The 19,145-nt window shown below is 48.8% G+C and overlaps 1 long non-coding RNA gene across 4 annotated transcripts in view; it reads right to left on the reverse strand.

Annotated features, from left to right (window-relative positions):
* Window positions 1–8,995: 8,995 nt before the first annotated feature.
* Window positions 8,996–19,145, reverse strand: part of LOC117202547 (uncharacterized) — a 213,345-nt gene continuing 203,195 nt past the window's right edge. For all 4 annotated transcript variants that reach the window (XR_004484970.2, XR_004484972.1, XR_007471251.1 and 1 more), the window contains exon 4: window positions 8,996–9,209. This is a non-coding gene — a long non-coding RNA (uncharacterized LOC117202547). The remainder of the gene's footprint in view (window positions 9,210–19,145) is intronic.

Genomic DNA, 19,145 nt, shown 5'->3' on the forward strand with positions numbered 1-19,145 from the left:
ATTTAGCCCTTACCGTGGGCCAGGCATTCTCATAAGTACTTTGCTCACTTTAACTCAGGTAATCACTTACTCCATTAAATAATTTCTTTCCTTTTTTTTTTTGGCTACTTTGAGTCTTCGTTGCTGCGTGCAAGCTTTCTCTAGTTGTGGTGAGCAGGGGCTACTCTTTGTTGCAGTGCACGGACTTCTCATTGCGGTGGCTTCTTTTGTTGCAGAGCACGGGCTTTAGGCACGCGGGCTTCAGTAGCTGTGGCATGTGGGCTCTAGAGCGCAGGCTCAGTAGTTGTGGCGCACGGGCTTAGTTGCTCTGCGGCATGTGGGATCTTCCTGGACCAGGGCTCAGACCCATGTCCCCTGCATTGGCGGGCGGATTCTTAACCACTGTGCCACCAGGGAAGTCCCAACTCCATTCAATAATTTCTTGAGGTGGAAATATAATTATCCATATTTTACAGATGAGCAAACTGAGGTACAAGAAAGTTAGACTATTGCCTAAGGTTACAAATTTAGGAAGTGGCAGAATGATGATTCAGAGAAATTCTGGATTTAGAGATTGCTCTCCTCACCACCAATGTTCAGTGTTCTGTTTGTGAGTGCCTGTGTGTGCGCCTGTGTGTGCATGTGCGCATCGTGTCTGTGCATGACTATATATGCATATGTGTGTGTACGTTGTGTGTCTCTGTGTGTGCTTGTGTGCATTGTGTCTGTGTGTGCCTATATGCATCGTGTGCCTGTGTGTGTATGTGGGCCTGAGTGTGTGTTTGCGTGTGCGCACGCACATGTATTTTTTCACTTCAGGAGGATCATGTTGTATGTGCATTCTGCGCTGCGTTTTGTTCATTCAGTACTATCCTGGAGACCCTTCTGTCTTGTACCTAAGTGTCTCCGCCATTCTTTCTAACTGCTGAAATATAGACCCGCCATAAGGCCTCTAGACATTCTCGCACTGATAGGCGTTAAGGCTGTTGCCATTTCTGACTCTGCCTAACAGGCCTGCAATAAACATCCAGCAGGGCTCCGCGAGCACGCACGTGAGTGTTTCTCTCGGGTAGACGGACAGAAGTAGAATCGGTGCATCAGGACACACGTGCATTCTGAGTGTTCAGAGATAAGCCACCCTCCCCCCGCCCCACCCCTCTTGGTGCACCTTTCATCGCTCCGCTGGTGGAGCAGTAGATGGTAGACTGGACATATGTGTGTACTCCTACCAGTGCCTGCATACGATTTCTACCCCAGACTCCTCCTTACCAAATCTGCAGGCCATCTCACACCTCACCTTCCTCGGCATCTGAGGCATTTGCGCCGCTGACCGACTCCTTGTCCTGGACATCCTCTCCCTCCCTTGAATGGGAAAACCCACAGCCCTGCCACTATACATTTCAATTCCTGGTCGCCAACTCCTCCCTCCTGGCCTGGCATCCACCTTGCCTAGAAATGAACTTCCCAAGGGGAGTGGCAAGAGATGTTAAAAGGCATTCTCAGGTGACAAGAAAGGGCACCTTGGTAGACACTGGGAAAATTGAAGTTGCTGCAGGACTTCTCAGGGTCTTTACTGAGTGAAGCAAAATGCAATTGCAATCTCCGGTGAACTCAGGACACCCAAAGAGGGGCAGCCCCAATTGGCTCCATGACCAGCCAATAGAAGTGCACCCTGAGTCAGCCAGGAGCGTCAGCAGCTTTGGACCTTCCTCTCCTCTTGCTCCCCACTGTGGCCCTTGCACCCTGGTCCTCCCTGGGGCCCCTATCAACTTTCTAGGTCTGCCTGTACCATGCCCCACCCTCCACAGTCCTCCCTGGGTAACTCAGAGGAAAGAGGGCTAGCTAGGGGCAGAAGATCTGGTCACCTGAAGCTAAAGGCCTTGGGCCAGTTACTTAACCTCACTACGCCTCAGTTTCCTCACCTGTAAAATGGGGGGAAATTCAGTAGCCATCTGGGATACTATTGTGCATTAGTATAGAGAGAACAGACCGAAAAGTGCTTTGCACGAAGTAGGGCCTCAATGAACCTCTGCTAGAGGGAAGCAGTAGAACTGAGTTCCAGATCCCTCCACTGCCCACTGTCTGTTTGTCCCTGACCACGTCACCCTCTTCCTCAGGATCTCTGCTTCTTCATTTGTTAGTGGAGGCACCTGGACCACAGTGGAAGGCTAGGTGAGTCCCTACCTTCAGAGGATCCCAGCCTATGTCTTGGTCAACCTGGGTCTCCCAGAGCCTGGCATGGAAACTACAATGGAGCACTGCTCAGTGAAGTGGGGTGAGCTGGGCTGAATACAGGGGTCCCCAGAAGGAGAAAGAGGCACTGACAGTGCATCAACAGGACAGACAACAGCAATGGGACAGGCTCCAAGCAGGCGGTAGGGGCAGAGATGTGCCAGGCAGGGAGCCTCCTTGCACTCCTGAAACACTCAGGGGTGTCACTCAGATCGCTAGGAATCTAGAAGAGTGGGGAAGAATTTAGGAAAGGTTTCACGAAGAGGGAGCAACTCGAGATCAGCCTGGAATGACGGGAAAGATTTTACTCGGCCCCAGGGAGCAAAATTGGATATTGCAAGAGTGATGTTCACAGAGCAGTCACAAGTGGAGAGAGCAGAGCAGGGGGTAGAGCTTTAGTGGTGACGATTCAGGCATCTGTGCAGATGCCTGGGGACCTTCACTCTGCTCCGGAGTGAGGCATACCCAACTTCCCTGCCCCGCCTGAGCAGAGATCAGATCTGTCCCCCTGGCAAACAAAGCCAAGGTCTCCCGCCCCCCTTCCCCAAGCTTGCGCAACGAGAGCAGCAGTGTGGGCTTAACCATCCCCCAGAGAAAGAGGGAGTCTCCTCTCGACAGAGACAAATGAGACGTGACATCCTCCTGGCTCTGCCGCCTGGGAGACCCAGGCACCCCTCACGCCCATTACGAGCTTCCTTCCTCTGCTCCCTCATTATCTCTGCTGGGGTGTCCTCAGGCCAAAATAACGTACCCACCCAACCCCTGCCCCTACCTGGGTATCATTATGACGACTCCCACTTGAAATTATTTGTTTTTCTCTATTGATCTTGGTTCCACACTGGAAAAATGTATTCTTTGTAAGGCATTCCCAAGGGCTTAATTTGTCCGTGTTGGAAGCCTTTTTTAATAGGATTCTGCCCCATTGTTTATTCTGAACATTGAGTTCCGAGAGCTGAGATTCAGCTCTTTTAATAGAAACTCATTACTGGGGTCCCTCTGCATCAGAAAGCTGATACTGGCGCTGTGAGGAGGAAGCAAATTAGGAGGCTGCCAAGGGCCCGTCTGATCGGAAGGCCCCCTGGGAGGCAGAGTCACCATCCAGCCTCCACCCCCCTCCTCCTGTTAGAGGGACCTGAAGAGTGATAGCCACCAGGCTAGGCAGGGGGCTCCCAGGCCTGTGAGCCTGCCCCAGAGCTCACTGGTGACCCAGGAAGCCCTCCATCCCTGACTAGCTTCAGCTCTCAGAAGCTCTTCCTACCTGGAACAGACGCTAGTCTGCTAGAGCAATGTTTCCCGAAGTATGACCCACAGTAGCTCCACATCAGAATCCCCTAGGGTGCTGCTGTAAATTCAGGCTACCAGGTCTCCTCCAGGCAGTACTCCCCTGCCATGTGGCTTACACCTCAGGGGGCTCCCTGCTTTGGAGGGCCTTCCTGGTGCCCAGGACTGGCCGGGTTCATAGTGTTATCCATATGGTGTTCCCATGCCTGGACCTGGTCCCGTATGAATCCCAATCCCCACTTGTTTCTCTTCCTCAGAGACTGTGTACCCCCACTACCACCACCCCACTGCCCCCATGGGTTGACCAGATGCCCTATAGAGTGCCTAGCGCTCACATATATGGGGTCATCCCAGGGCCCCACGGTCGGGCCCCGTACCAGGCAGAAAGCTGGCAAATGAATTGCTCCCACCAGCCAGCAAAGTATTTCTTTCACAGGATCACATGAGATTGGGCCAGCAGAACGGTGCTCACATGATTTTGAGCGACTCAGAGTGTTTTGCCTCGCCTGCAAAAAAGAAAAAAAAAAAAAAAAAGGTAGTGGCCTGGGGCCCTGTATGCCCTACGGGCAGCCCTGCCTCCAGACCCACTAAAATAGTATTATAGCATTGAGGAGGAAACTCAGGAATCTGTATTTTTACAAATGCCCCAGGGAATCCTAATGCTTGCTGAAGTTCAGAATCTACTGGAAGTGTGGTGGTGAAAGGGAAAGAGAGTGGTTTTTAGAGTTACTAAGAACTGGGCTCAAGCAGTGATTTGCAGCTAGCCAGTTGGGTGACTAAGAGCAAAGTACTAAACCTCTCTGAGTCTCACTTTGCGCTCATAAATATTTTCGGTCCATGGTGGCTTTAAGAGCCCTTTTAGGAGCAAAGGAGTCTGCAAATCTTGCATGTATAAGGCTGAGACCACGCCCAGTTCCAAACCCAACATATGGCAGGAATCTAAGCAATAATGTCTGGTATCATTCGATCAGTCAACAAGTATTTATTGAAACCCTACTATGTGCAGGGCACTGTGCTCAGCGGTGGTGAGACAAAACAGGCTCAGTCCTTTGCCTTCATAGGGGAAGACTGATATGAACAGATGAAAGACATTTCATAAACATTTATTTAGTGGCAGTAGTGATTGGTCCTACGTGGGGCAGAGCAGCATGGCATGGAGAGCAGGGGACATGCTCATGTAACCAACTGAGGGTGAGTGAGTAAGGGTTTCTCTGAGGAGGTGAGGTATCCCACTAGGACCTGGAGGTAGAGCAGGACTTGCCAGGTGAAGAGAGAGACCATGTGTACTTTCTGGTCTGGTTTCTGCATTTCGGGGGCCCCTTCCTCTCCCAGAGACAGCTCTTTTTGGAAGTAAAGATGATCGAGTTGACAGCTGCCCTGCACAGAATCCAGATGAGCTCAGTGGGTTTGCAGAGGGCACGCAGGCAGACGCATGGCATCGCCAAGGTCTGAAGGTGTGCCAGCCACGGACCAAGTGTGTCCCACGTGCCATCTCATCAGATACCCACAGTAGGTCTTCATGTGGGTTTTATGGTTATCCCCATTTAACAGATGAGGAAGTTGAGGCTCAAAGAGGATAAGTAACTTCTCACCTAAGTAGGGTCACAGAGCTAATAAACAGTAGAGCCAGGATCCAAGCCTGGGCAATGTGACCTCTCCTGCCCCTAGGCTAAGGACCCCATGCCTCACCTGTGACACTGTCTTCAGAACCCACTCGGGGGGGAGGTCACTTTTCCGTGTAGAGAGGGATCAAACGCAGCTGAAAGTCACCTAAGAGAGAGTTGATTTGAATGATATGAAACTGCACAAAATGTGCAGCCAGCAAAAGGGTTGGAGAATAGTGGACCTGAGATCGCATCTTGACAGCTTCCAGGACCCAGCGACCCCATTTACAAGATGAGGAGCTTGGAGCAAGGCTGTGGTTCTCCAAATGTGTTCCTTAGAGCTCTGGGCTCCCTCAGAGGTGCCTCAGGGCTGCCCTGGCTGGGTGCTGGGCTATCGCTCCCATCAGTCCCCCCAGATAAACACCACGGCTTCCCAGCAGGCAGTTTTGGAAGACAGCCTCTGAGGCTGTGACAGCACAGATGATCATTACAAGCTTTATTTCTTTAACATCACTCTTAAGTCAGTCTGCATTCGTGAAGCACACATCACAGTGTGAGCTGGGTGTGGAGGATCCAGACAGGTCCCTGCCCTTGAAGAGCACCTAGGCCAGGGGAGGAGGTACCCAGATCCAGTGCCCAGGTAACCAGGTGCCATGAGCCACAGGGAGGGTCCTTCCCTGCTTGGGCAGAAGCTCAGAAAAAGGCAGAGGCCAAGTTGGTATTTAAACCCAGGATTCTTGGCACCAAGTGCCGTGCTTTCCCCCCACCCCACCTGCATCAGGTAAATTGATCTGGGCATCAGTGAAATGACCATTTAATGGAATAAGAAGATCTAGGTAGAGTCTCGGGGGAGAGTGGAGCTGCAGTGACAGAGGCAAGGGGGGAAGGCAAGAACCGAACCATCAGACAGAGGCAGAGGATCAGGGCAGAATCCGTAGCCAAGCTGGGTTTGAACAAGAGCTCCTGACGGTCATGGTCAAGTGTCTGCTGCTGGGGAGGCAGGATTACCAGGGCATCTACTCGCCTATTACAGTAACAGCCCTACCAATAATAATCGCTAATACTTGTTGAGCACTGTATCAGTCAGGAAGAGTCTGTGGATGCTGCAGCAATAAGTGACTACAAAACCTCAGAGCCTTTACCACAACAAAGGTGTGTTTGCTGCTCACACAATGTTCATTGTAGATCCTGGCAGCTCTCCAGGATGGGTGATCTCCATGCAGTGACTCAGCCACACGGCTGACAGGTCCTTCACCATCCAAAGCTGCCCCATGTGACCTTCTCGGTCACGGCTACAGCAGGAGAGACTGGCTTTTCATGATCCCAGTTCAGAAGTGACATCTGTTACTGCTGCTCAGATTTCATTGTCCTGAACGCGGCACTTGGTCCACTCAACTTCAAGGGCATTGATTAAGCACCTTACATAGGTTATTTCCCTTTGCATATAAGGAAACGGAGACACAGAGAGAATGAACAGAAAGAACTTAACCAAAGCCACACAGCTAGTAGTGGAAGACTAATAAATTAAACCCAGAAGGTCTGGGGGCTTAACCCTCATTCTACTTCCTCCCAGACTCTCAGTGGTCATTGGTACTTCAGAAATGGGCAATCCGTTGTAAGAGTGCCGTCCTTCAGTTAGCCCAATGAAGGCATCCATGTCCTCTTGGCATTAGATAAATTCAGAGAGGGATGCCATGCTCCCCTGTGGCTTGGGACCATCCCTAGCCATGTGGAAGAGAAGTCGACAGACTAAAGTGTTTCTCACGAGGAAGGGAGGCAGGTGCCATGGAACTGCAAATCTGCCGTGAGTGGCTTCTGATGGCACGGTGGTGGGGGGAATGGGGGAAGGGGGTGCTCCCTGGAAATCGTACAGCTTGCCAACCAACTCTTCAATCACAAATTCCAAGTGCAGGGGGTTATAAACAGATCATCACTGTGGTTCAATCCATGCACTGGGGTCTGAGATTTCCATTTCAGGACAGGGGAAATAATAAGTAACCACTGACTAGCATATCCAGGTTTATTGACTTGAAAGGTCATATATTGATGGACAAAAAGCCAAGGTCAATATTTGATTTTAAGGAGCAATAAATCTTGATATCCATGAAAAGAAGCGTTAATGCAGGTGCTGTTGGGGGGGAGAGGGATGCCTTCGCGGCGAGGGACTCCTCCCTCCTCTGTGGTGGGTGAAGGGCACTCTTGTTTGGTTGGAATATTAGGAAGGAAGCCTGTGTGTGTTTAGCAGTTTTTAGGTAGCTCCGGGTGGGTGCATGTTTTGAAGAAAGCAAAAAAGAGAAGCGTGCACTGTTTTCAGAGGACTGCCATTTCTGTCCCTGTTCACACAGACGGAAGAAAAATACCTGCCTTGCACACTATCCCTGCTGCCTGCTCCCCCCACCTGCCAGTATCTGAGATTTACCTCCACTCTCGCTAAGTTGAGATGTGATGGAATTTCCCTTTATCTGCTTTCCAACTCTCTACCCACCAATCCTTCAGTGTCTTCATCTCCCCATGCAGATTTGGGTGCATTCCCAAAGAAAGGCATGACACTGAAACCACAGGTGATGCAAACCCTTCATTATCTGCCTTAAAGAGGTGACTCGCTCCATTCTCCTCCCTATCCAGGCCCCACTCTGGGCCCCGACCCCACCTCATCCCTCCACTTCACAGTAGGGCCACTCAGACCGCTTGCCAGCCCTGTCCAGTTGGGTATCTTGGACCCTCGTGAGTTTGCTTGTGCTGTGGCCGCTGCCAGAAATCTCTTCTCCTTTTGCCCCACCCTGTACACCTCCTCCTGGGGATATTTTGCTAATCCCGAAACTCCCTGTTTGACACTGTCTCCTTGGTAAAGCCCTCTCTACCCCTCCCAGGCAGAGCAGCCTCCTCCTTCCGTCTATCCCCCCATCCCTCCATCTACCCCTGTATCCCTCCATCCCTATTCTAGCTCTTGCTTCCTTCCTTGAACAATTTTTGCTCACATGTCCATTGGTCTTCATTTTTCCTGGATTGAATGCTTGAAGGACAGGGCTGGTCCTTAATTCTGAATCCCCATTGCCAGGCTGTAGTAAATACCCAGTATGTTTGCAGAATGGGTGGCTGGACAGTGGGAAGGACAAATAGACCAGGTAAGGGACTCTCAGCAGAGCTTGGGCAGGAGGAGGGAGGGGGACGCAGGGCCTGTAGGGACTGGGGAGGGGCAGGGGGCGCCCCCAGGCAGCGAGCACAGGAGGCTGCTGACCAGCATCCTGTCTGGCCCCTCATCCTCACCGGCAGCTGCCCTGACGGTATTAATCAAGGCCAGAGCGCGTAGAAATATCAGTCCACTGTGTTCTATTCAAGTTCCCTGGAACTAAATTATGTTGTCAGGATTGGACAGAGCAGGAATGGAAAAGACCAGGCTGGATGACATGGGGCTGTTAAAAGGAGATGAATGAGCCCAGTGGTTTCCATTCAATTTTTCAAGGTTTCCCAAGGCAAGTCTGACAAATACCACCTTATGATTCTCAGGCACCCTGCACAGTGCCTCTTACACTCTCATTTTTTTATTTCTGCCTGTCCGATTAGAAGGACAAGGGATTCTTCTTTCTGTCTCGCATATGGGGAAATGGAGGAACTGGGGTGAGGGGAGCACTTTGACCAGAGTGAAGGTCAGGCCAAGGTCAGGGCATAAATCAGTGACACAGTCAGCAGGAGGATGCAGACCTCTGAGTTCACAGTGAAATGCCCTCTCTACCCCACCTGCTCAGCTTCCTCTACAAAATGCAACTGGCCAGACCTGCCTCTCAGGGCTGCTGCAGAGTGTCAGGGAGAGAATGCACCTGAAAACACTTTTAACTGAAACAGTGCTGTTCATTCATTCAACCGGCATTTTTTGAGTACATACCACATACCAAGCCATGTTAGCACTTCGTATTTAAGAGTTTTCATAAGGATGTAGAAAGAGGCTGAGAACTAGAAATGGATACATATGGGTTTCACATCTGTCTCACCACTCGGTAGCTGTGTGATATGGGGTTGGATATAAAACCTCTCTGATCCTCTTCAGGTGATTGTCGGGATGGAATCAGTTAAAGACAGGACCGCATCCATCACGGCACCCATCAACTTTCTTTCCTATGAGGAAGAAAGTTGTAAATAAGAACTTATTGAATCTGAATGTGTCCTCCCACAGAAAAGCAAGTGTCTCTCTTTCGTCTCTGTAGGAGGAGCGTCCCTGCACAGGGGATGCATGTGCCTAGCTTCCAGCTCTGCCGTGTGCTGCAGGAAACCATATCTCACAGCCCAGCCTCTGTTGTAAACAAAGGACTAATTAAATTAGCATAAGTTATTTTATGTAAATTAAAGATCCACGTTATAGCTGTTTATTGGTAGCAGCGTCAGATCTAGCCACTGCATAAGCTTGTGTAAAATTAATGTGCATAGATGCTCCAAATATCATATTATTAATAATGATAATAATGTTGATGAGGATGATAATAATGAACACATTCTCATAACAGTGCCTCCCGGCTGGCTCTAAAACCTCAGCGGGGAGTGTGCTGAGTGTCACAGCTCCTCAGGGAAACAGCCAGATTACACAGCTCCTTCTCAGCCTCCCAGCCCTCACTCATCGCACCATTTTGGCTTCTACTACTGGGTTCTGCTAAATTTTGGCCTCTTCAAATCCTGTCCATCTTTCAAGGTCTTACTCAGGGCCACTTCTATGAGTCAGCCCAGCCAACCTGAACTATATAGAGCTCTCTCCCTCCTTTCAGTTTCTGAAACAACTTTTCCACATCACTCTTTTCACCTATAATCTCCTCGAACTCAGATCTGTGAGGTAGGTAGCAGGTGTACTTAGGATTCCCATTTTATAGACAAGCTAACAGAGATCAAAGAGTAGAAGCCACTCAAGGTAACATAGCTAGGAAGTTACAGAGCCAGGACTCAACTTTCCCCAGCTCGTATATACCAGAGAAGCCCCTAGCTAAGAGACTGGCACATAGTAGATATTTAATGAGTGTTTGTTAGGAAGGAGGAAGGAAGGAACACATGAAGGGATGAGTGAATGAAAATTTTGCAGAGTGTAGTCTTTAAAATCCCTTAATATAACGATGACCTTCCCTCTCTATTACCATCTATCCAAGAGTCAATCCATCAATAAAACTGCATTTATTACTGACCACACATTTATAAGAATCCCCTGAGTCTAAGCCCAAACATCAGAACATCCACGTTGTTCAAGAGAAGATGTACCCAGAGAACTTTGTGAGACATTTAGAAAGGCATCCCACCCCAAGCAGGCTCGGTAACTGAGCCAGAGTTTGCTTCACCCTCTTGGCCAGTGGCCAACCCACACAACCACAGGTGGCGGCCCTGGATTCAGCAAGGGTTTCAGAAGGCTAGAAGATTGAGCACTGCTGCCTCCCTCAGAGTTCCATGTCACTCTCACTCCTCATGATAGCACCAGGCAGGGACTGCCTGCCTACAGGGGTGTGTGTGTGTGCGTGTGTGTGTGTGTGAGAGAGATTCTTAAGTACCAGACATCAGGGGGTTGTAGGGCAAACGCTGGTTTCTGAACCACACCAACTTGGGTTTAAATTCTAACCCTCACCAGCATCATGGATAGAATTCTGGGGACCCATGAAGCTGGATGGGAAAAATGACATGTTTCAATTACAAATGGAGGCAACAAACCACAGTCGTATTTGTGATAGCTGAGATTTTTGTCACCGTAGAAATCACGATTTCTACGGGATTCAAGTTGTTGCAGTTATTTCAAAACATTGAACACAACAGGGGTCAGCACACTTTTTTGTGAAGTCCAGATTGTAAATATGTTAGGCATGGTGGGCCACGCATTCTCTGTTGCAACTACTCAGCTCTGCTGTGGTAGCTGTAAAGCAGCCATAGACAATAGGAAAATAAGCGGGCGTGGCTCTGTTCCAATAAAGCTTTATTTACAAGGGGCTTCCCTGGTGGTGCAGTGGATAGGACTCCACGGTCCCAGTGCCGGGGGCCCGGTTTCGATCCCTGGTCAGGGAACAGATCCCACACGCATGCTGCAACTAAGAGTTCACATACCACAACTAAGGAGCCTGCCTGCCACAACCAACACCCAGCACAACCAAATAAATAAATAAATATTTTTTTAAAATGGTGATCCAGGTCGTAGTTTGCTGATTTCTGATATATCCAAGTCATTACTTTAAAATTAAAATGGTTATTAGAATCTTGTTATTTAGTGCCTTAACAAAGAAGCATGTAATTTACTATATCAGGCTTTCTTGTTATTTTGAAAACTGTATTTCAGTATCATTGGTTGCCCTTGTGAGCCTATGTATTTTGTTTTTTGCATTTAAGAAAGTTATTCTGAATTGCGGTCCACAGACTTCACCAGTCTAACCAAGGGGGTCCTTGACCCACTGGAAATAAAGAGCCTCTGTTATTTAATCTCTCTCAGCTTTAGTTTCCTCACAGCAGTGGCAAAGCGAATAATAATAATATCTATGTCAGAGAGTTTTTGCAAGCATTCAATGTAACTGTGAATATAGAAGTTCTTTGTTAACTAGAAAGAACTATAGAAATTTAAGATATGAACATTTCCACTTCCCCAGCAGTGCCTACTACAGTCCTCTGTACACAGTAGGTACTGAGCAAATGCTTGTGGCAGTGAGATTAGTTGAGCCTACAGCCTGGCATCCCTCCCCCAGGAGACTTCTTGTGCAATATGTGAGGAAGAGGGAGAGAGAAAGACTGCAGAATCCCGGAGGTTCTGAGGATTCTCTCACAATTGTCTCTGCAGAATTCCCAACCATCACATCTATTTAGACATCAGACTGGGGAATGAAAAGAGGAAGGGAGAGATGGCCATGTTCTGAGCGGAGACTTCCTGCTGACGCGGCTGGTTTTAGGAGTGCGACTTTGCACAGTTTGTGAAAGCACGTGAACCTTGAAATAGAACCACGGACCTCTTAATTCATCTCTCCGTTATTTGATAAGGTATAAAGTAAATGAATGCAGAACATTTTTCCTTTAATTACACAAGGGGGAATGGGTGGGGGGTGTGAGGCGGGCGGAGCAGAAGATTGAGGGTGAGGGGCCACTGTGATGCATTGTGCTTCCGAAGCAATTGTGCAGCATGGACGCTGCCTGCGTGAGGGCTTCTCTGAGATTTCAGCGGTGGGGAAAGAGGCTGAAGCTATGGGTCACAATGAGACCTACCCCAGAGCCCAGCAGCTTCCGATCAGGTTGCATTCTGAGACAGCAATGGGACAGGGGGGTCTCTGCCCTCAATAAGCTTACAGTTCAGTTGAGAAAACAAGTCTGAAATGCATAAACCAGGCATCAATATTTGCTGTGTGGTTAAGACCGTGTGGTTCAGTCCCAGCTCCAGCTCTGGGCAGGGGACCTGGCCTCTCTGAGCCTCACTATGCTGTCACGACAGATGTCCACCAAATATTTCCAGTTCTGCCCTCATGGAGATGGACAATGCAAATAAACCTCCGAGTAAATAATATGTCAGACATGGGACCTTGGGTCTAAACCCTTCCTCTCCTCTCTTTCTGGATTCTTTGACTAACCATCCCCTTCAAATGACTGCAGATAGATGGTCGCTCCAGGGAGCGTGGACCCGAGGCACAACCAATTTACGTGGCAGTAGCTCAGACTCATGGTGTCGCATTATTCAATTATTTAAAGCTGAAATTGTTCCTTCCAGGCTGCTAAGAGCTCATATTTTATTCAATTCGATTATGATTTGTTAAATTAAAAGTTGGTCTGGATAACAAGAGGATAACTTAAGTGTTAAAAGATGGGGGTTCATTATGGATTGAATTATGTCCTCCCAAATTTACATGTTGAAGTCTTAAGCCCCCAGAACCTTATTTGAAATAAGGTCATTTCAGATATAATTAGTTAAGTTGAGGTCATACTGGAGTAGGGTGGGCCCCTAAGCCAATATGACTGGTGTCTTTTTTTTTTTTTTTAATTTTTATCGGAGTATCGTTGATTTACAATGTTGTGTTAGTTTCAGGTGTGTAGCAAAGTGAATCATTTATACATATCTATATCCACTCTTTTTTACATTCTTTTCCCATATAGGCCATTACAGACTACTGAGTAGACTTCCCTGTGCTATACAGTAGGTCTTTATTAGTTATCTATTTTATATATAGTAGGTGCCCTTTTTAAAAGGGGAAATTTAGATACTGACCCGGATACACGGAGAACTCCACATGAAGATGAAGACAGAAATTGGGGTGATGTATCTTTGGACTTCCAAGGAAGACCAAAAGTTGCCAGCCAACCACCAGAAGTTAGCAGAGAGGCATGGAACTGATTCTCCTTCACAGGCCTTAAATGGAACCAACCCTGCCCACACCTTGATCTTGAACTTCTAACCTCCAGAACTGTGAGAGAATACATTTCTGTTATTTAAGCCATCCAGTTTATGGTGTTTTGTTACGGCAGCCCTAGAAAATGAACAGAGGTTCTAATTTGGCTTTCTCCCGGCTGAATGACTTGAACAAGTTATTAGAGAGGCAGTACAAGTAGTGGAGGGCAGGAGCTGGGAGCCCACCTGTTTGGCTTTGAATCCCACCTCTGCCACCACAAGCTGTGTGATCTTGGACAAGACTCTGAACCTCTCTGTACCTCCATCTCCTCCTCTATAAAAAGAGACGAAAGACTAGGTGGTCTCCAGGAGGCCTTGCAGCTCAAATACTCCACAAGTCAAACGTATACACCTTTAAAATATAGCAAGGGGCGCCTTTGGCGAGATACTAGGACCATCCTAACAGGATCCCGAGGAGAAATAGCCACATGGCAGAAGGTGCAAAATAAAGGGACATGCGGGACAGAGCCAGAAGATGTTCCTGCTGACATGGCTGATTTTTATCATAGGGAGAATGTTTGCGATCTGCTCAGGTTACTGGACCCTTAATTGAGTAGAAAGCTCAGAGTGGGTGAGCACAGCCCCTGGTGCGGGGGCCTCTGGGACGCTGGGCAGGAGCACAGCTGCCATTGTGTCATGACGCCAAGGACTGATGGTCTCTTAGCTGACCACACGGTAATGGGCGTGGCCAGCACCTCTGAACCCAGAGTCAGAGCAAAGGAAACTGCAATTTGGCCACTGAAAACAGCTTCTTGCCCGATGAATTTAGGTATTGACTAATAGTTCAAAATAAATATTTTGTTTTCGTAAATATTTGTTCAGAGTCCGTCCTGAAATCAAAGAGTGGCTTAGATTCCAGACCCTTCAAAGGCCTAGGAGTGGCCCCCCTTCTCTGCACTGCTCTCCAGGGAGGTCCCCAAAGGAGCCAGGTCCTCACTCTCGCTCCTTACAGGCTGGATGGCCCTGCATAATTAAAACCTCGGTGGATTTCTTGTAATGTTTTATTGCTAACTTGAAAAAGGGCTTGTGGAGACGGATTCTTCGTGTTGTGTCAGGAGCACAGCGTGTTCCTATTTCTCTGTCAAAAAAAAAAAAAAGAAAAGAAAAAGAGAAAGAAACACACCCCGATGACAGCACAACCTGCCCAGCAAAATGGCCAGCTGTTCTTGTCATGAAGCTGCAAGGTGCCCAGAGTCAGCTGTCTGGGGCCCAGCCCCGGCCCGGGTGCTGTGTGGGTAGCAGAAGAGACAGGGCAGCAACCAAGACCTGCTAGAGAACAGTGCAGGCTTTCCCCGTACGTTCCTACCTGAGCAACGCTCAGGTTGTGATTTCAGCAAACAGCTGAAAGCTGACGGTACCGGGCGAGGCAAACATCCTGCAACGGACCAGCCAATTCACAAGCGTTAACCGCACTGGGGTGAGATCTTGGACAAAGCATTTGCTATGGCTGATCCTCTACACGTGGGTCACACACTGATCAAAGTCACACATTGATACAGGGCTGTTGGGTTCACGACCAGGACTCTAGAGATCATAAAGTCATTTTTGGTGACTCAGTAGCAGGTTGAGTACCCGTTCTGTGCCGGGCACTGTTCTAGGAGTTAGGACACAATAGTAAATCAGTAAATAAAATAGCCAATATGTCCTGCCTTCATGGAGTTTGTATTCTAACAGGGTGAGGGTGGAAAGTACCAACGCCACCTGCAGCATTTACAGAATCGCTGCGAGGATTCTGCCACAGATTACAGTGTGACTTGAAATGTCATTGTCCCTCTTCTGGGCTTCATTGGCTCATCTGTAAACTGAGGCAGAGGCTGGTATTCTCTTGCGAAGACACTGGCAGTTTCCCATCTAGGCTGCGTCCTTCAACTAGCTTTGTGACTGAGGGCAAGTTCCTTAACCTCTCAGTGTCACAGATGCTTCATAGGAGTGTTGGAGAAACAATTGCGTTAGTACAGGTCGATGGCTTTGCAGGTACCCAGCACACCGGGGACACTCAGCAAAGGTTATTATCATCCAAAGAACACAGAACCAAGTGAATTTCATTCCTCCCTCCGCTGTCTTACCCTCGAGAGGTTTACTTCTCTCCAGAGAGAAGAGATGCTACGGGTCCCTCTCCAGGCCTCAGCTTCTCTCTCACTTCCCCTCACCTGACCCAAGTCACCTGTCCCTCTGCACACTTCGTCACACTCCCCACAGCAGGAAACTTCCAGCCGTGGGACTCGCTTCCTGGAAGAGGCATGATGGCACAGTGGGGGACAACTTGCTCCAGGGTCAACGTAGCCAGGTGCAGACCCAGGCTCTGCCACCTCATAGCTGTGTGACCTTGGGCCAGTTACTTAGCCTCTCTAGAAGGTTAATAACAGTGGCTACGTCACAGGGCTGCTGTGAGGATTAGGTGGGAGGATGCCGGAAGGTGCTTAGGATGGTGTCACGGAGAAAAGGGCCAACACATGTCAACAATGGTAATAATAAACTCCTACAAAGACCCACAGCAGAGAAGAACAGATGTGTGGTCTCCCGGCATGACTGAGCTCTCTGTTCCACCGCAGCAAGGACATAGCCAGCACCTGCTAAGGCCTGGGAGAGCCTGTGAACATTTCCACTAATGACTGGAATAAGGACATGGAAAGCCAGCTTATCAAATTTGAGTCTGACATGAATTTGAAAGGAAAGATAAATGAATCGAATGAAAGTCTGATCCAAAAATCTTTCAGCAGGTAGGCCTGGTAAGGGGTAGTCAACCAGATGGAACTGAACAGAAGAATCTAAGTCCTGTGCTTGATCCCCCCGTGCGACTGCACATGCTTGATAAGGGACACAACATTTAACAGCAGCGAGGCTTCGAAAACGTGTGGCGCTTTAACCGAGAGTGAGTTTAGAAAAGTCCACAGTGTGGTGTGGCCGCAAGTCTTTGCTAACTTGGGTCGCGTTAATAAATGTGTAGAGTCTATAGTAGGGGAGGTGAGGGTCTCCTCTTCTGCCCTGAACAATCAGAGCTCCATTTCTATTTTGGGAGCCGTTTGTCAAGAGGGATACTGGTATCCTAGAACGTGACAAGGGAACAGACACCAGGGAGCTCAAAACCGAGCTGTCACAGGATAGGTTCACCAGGAAACAGATTCTAAGAGGGAGGGACTCGGCCGGGGACCCTCAGTAAACAGCACTCCCGGCAGCTGCGGGAGTGCGATCCTGGCAGATGCGTGCCTCCTGGGCACCACATCACAGTGTCCACCACAGTCCACCCCTGGCAGTGCCCGGCTCCACTATTTTATATAAGTTCTTGGAGCAGCTTTTCCTCTGTCTCCGGTATTCTGGGTGTCTCTTTTCCTGGGGAAGCGTATAAAAGGGGAGTTAACGGGACAATCTGTAGACACCACTACTGCAGGAGATGCTCATAATCTCCCTCCTCCGCTACCTGTTCTAGAGTCCCTTCACTAGGCACCTGGCACCTATGCTGGTCTCTGTGGCTCATCTGGTGTCCTGACCCAGATCCTGATTCCTGACGGGTCTGAATCCCCGGTTGCCATACTCTTCTCAGACCTCTCTGTGTAAACGGGACTTACTTCACAGGTTACTGTGTTTCTCAGTTTACCATCAAGTTTGGGCAGGAAAGAACAAGAGACTCCCTCGTGCCTTGGTACCAAGCATATTCTTCTCTGCCCTTTTTTTTGTTTGTGTAGCAATAACCTTACTTCCGCCTGACAATCAAGGTCCCTTAACCCTACTACGTTAGTGACTTTTTCCCTTGCCTACTGGTCTTTCAATATAAATAAGCAGCCCAAAGAGACTGGGTGACACCATACCCTAAAGTTTAACGAGACTCTTCCTGTGTCTCCTAGTGAAAACATTCCTCCTCTGAAAACCAGGACTTCCAGTGTTGTGGAGACAGGAAGCACAGATTCCCCAAGTGGGTCTCCGGCAGTGATGGTAAACAGACACCCTCCTGTTTCTACCTCTCATTACCCACACCCATTCATTCTGTCTCCTGGAAATGTAGCACCATAAAGTGGTCATTGATTTAGGGTCTATTATGCATCCTGGAGAATGGTGTCCCATACGCATAGGCATCACCTCCAAACTGGTGCCCCAGCAGAACACTCAGAGGCTGTCCCATCACTCTATCAGGTGGTAGTGTCTGGGGGTACAGTTTGTGGTGGACCTGAAAGATCCTGTGCTCTTACGCCCGCTGCCATACCTCGTGTGTCTTAGAATGATTCTCTTGAATCATTTGGTTTGATGTTATATGGGATCCAGAGTTGGTGGGTCAAATACTGCATAAGCCATCAGACTTGGTGCAGGCCGAGGCCCTGCAAGGCAGGAAAGGTAAACCTATACCCAGAATTTATGTCAGTTCAAATCAAAATGAATCAATTCCCCTTCCAGAGTGAAAGGGGGTCCAAGTAATCAAGTTATCAGCAAGTGGCCAGTTGATCTCCTTGAAGGACGGTGCCACATTGGGGTATCAGCATTAGTCTGTGTTGCTGGCAGCATAGACATTGGACAATGGCAGTATCTAGGCCAGCTTTGATGAGTCAGGAGCCCTTGCTGTTGGGATCACGTGTAGCCTCTCTTCTGGCCCCATGACATCCATTTGTGCTAGCACGAGGGTGGCCAAATGGCAGAGGCTGGTTGGCATCATGGCATCAGAGTCATTCTGTCATTCTGCCTCTTCCAGGGTGGATGCTCTCTCGTGGATGGTAACGTGTAATACAAAGATCTTCACACCACGTGACCACTCCCATAGTTTCATCCATGTGCCTCTTGCCTGGACCTTCTTATCACTTCTCATCTTTCTCCTTCCAAGACTGTGACCAAGAGCTCAGTTATGCATTGCGTCCCATGAGTCCATATGTGTTCCACCTCAGGGATTTCTCTTTATATACAAAACTGATGATTAGGTATACTGGTAGGGGCTCTGCCCACTGGGAGGATCTCCCCTTTCTGCTGGTTTTCAGGGCCACCGCTGAGTAGGACTGTAGCATAGCAGCAGTTCATTTCCAGCTTTTACCTGTATGTCAAGTCAACATATCCATGAACAGAACTTGACTTTTTTTCTACTCCAGCAGCTAGTCTTAAGGTACTCCACCCATGAAGGCTCAGGTGGGAGCTGAAAAACAGTGATAGACACGACCTGGGGGTTTGGGTCTCTTACATGGGCAGCTTCCTGGTGTCATCTGGCTGCTTCATGCCTGATCCCAGATGTACCACCTCCACATTACACCAGTCTTACGACTTGGTGGCTCTGCATGAACCCCGTTTATGCTGAACACGTTTGGCTTCATGGTCACTTGATGTCTCATGGTCAAGGCTCCATCTGTACCAATGCCCAGTAGCATGTTAAGAGCTACAATTCTCCACTGCAGGTGGCATGGCCTTGTTCCAGAACCCTAGGGGCCTGTGCAGTAATTTTCCTTTTGGAGCTTACTATAAGCTCCACACAGCTTCTTTTCCCATCACAGATACCTGTAATACCATGGAGTCGACCCAGCCTTGTGGCTCACACAGCAGGGCTGCTTGCACAGCAACCTGGACCTGCTGCAGGAATCTTTCCCACAAAGTTAGGGGTCTTCCATGTCACTTGATACATGGTTTGGAACAGTTTTCCCAAGTGCGGCATATTCTGCCTCCAGAACCCAAATGGGCCCACTAGGTGTTATACTTCCTTCTTATTG

The sequence above is a fragment of the Orcinus orca genome, chromosome 14 (assembly GCF_937001465.1).
Source record: "Orcinus orca chromosome 14, mOrcOrc1.1, whole genome shotgun sequence".
Lineage (NCBI taxonomy): Eukaryota > Metazoa > Chordata > Mammalia > Artiodactyla > Delphinidae > Orcinus > Orcinus orca.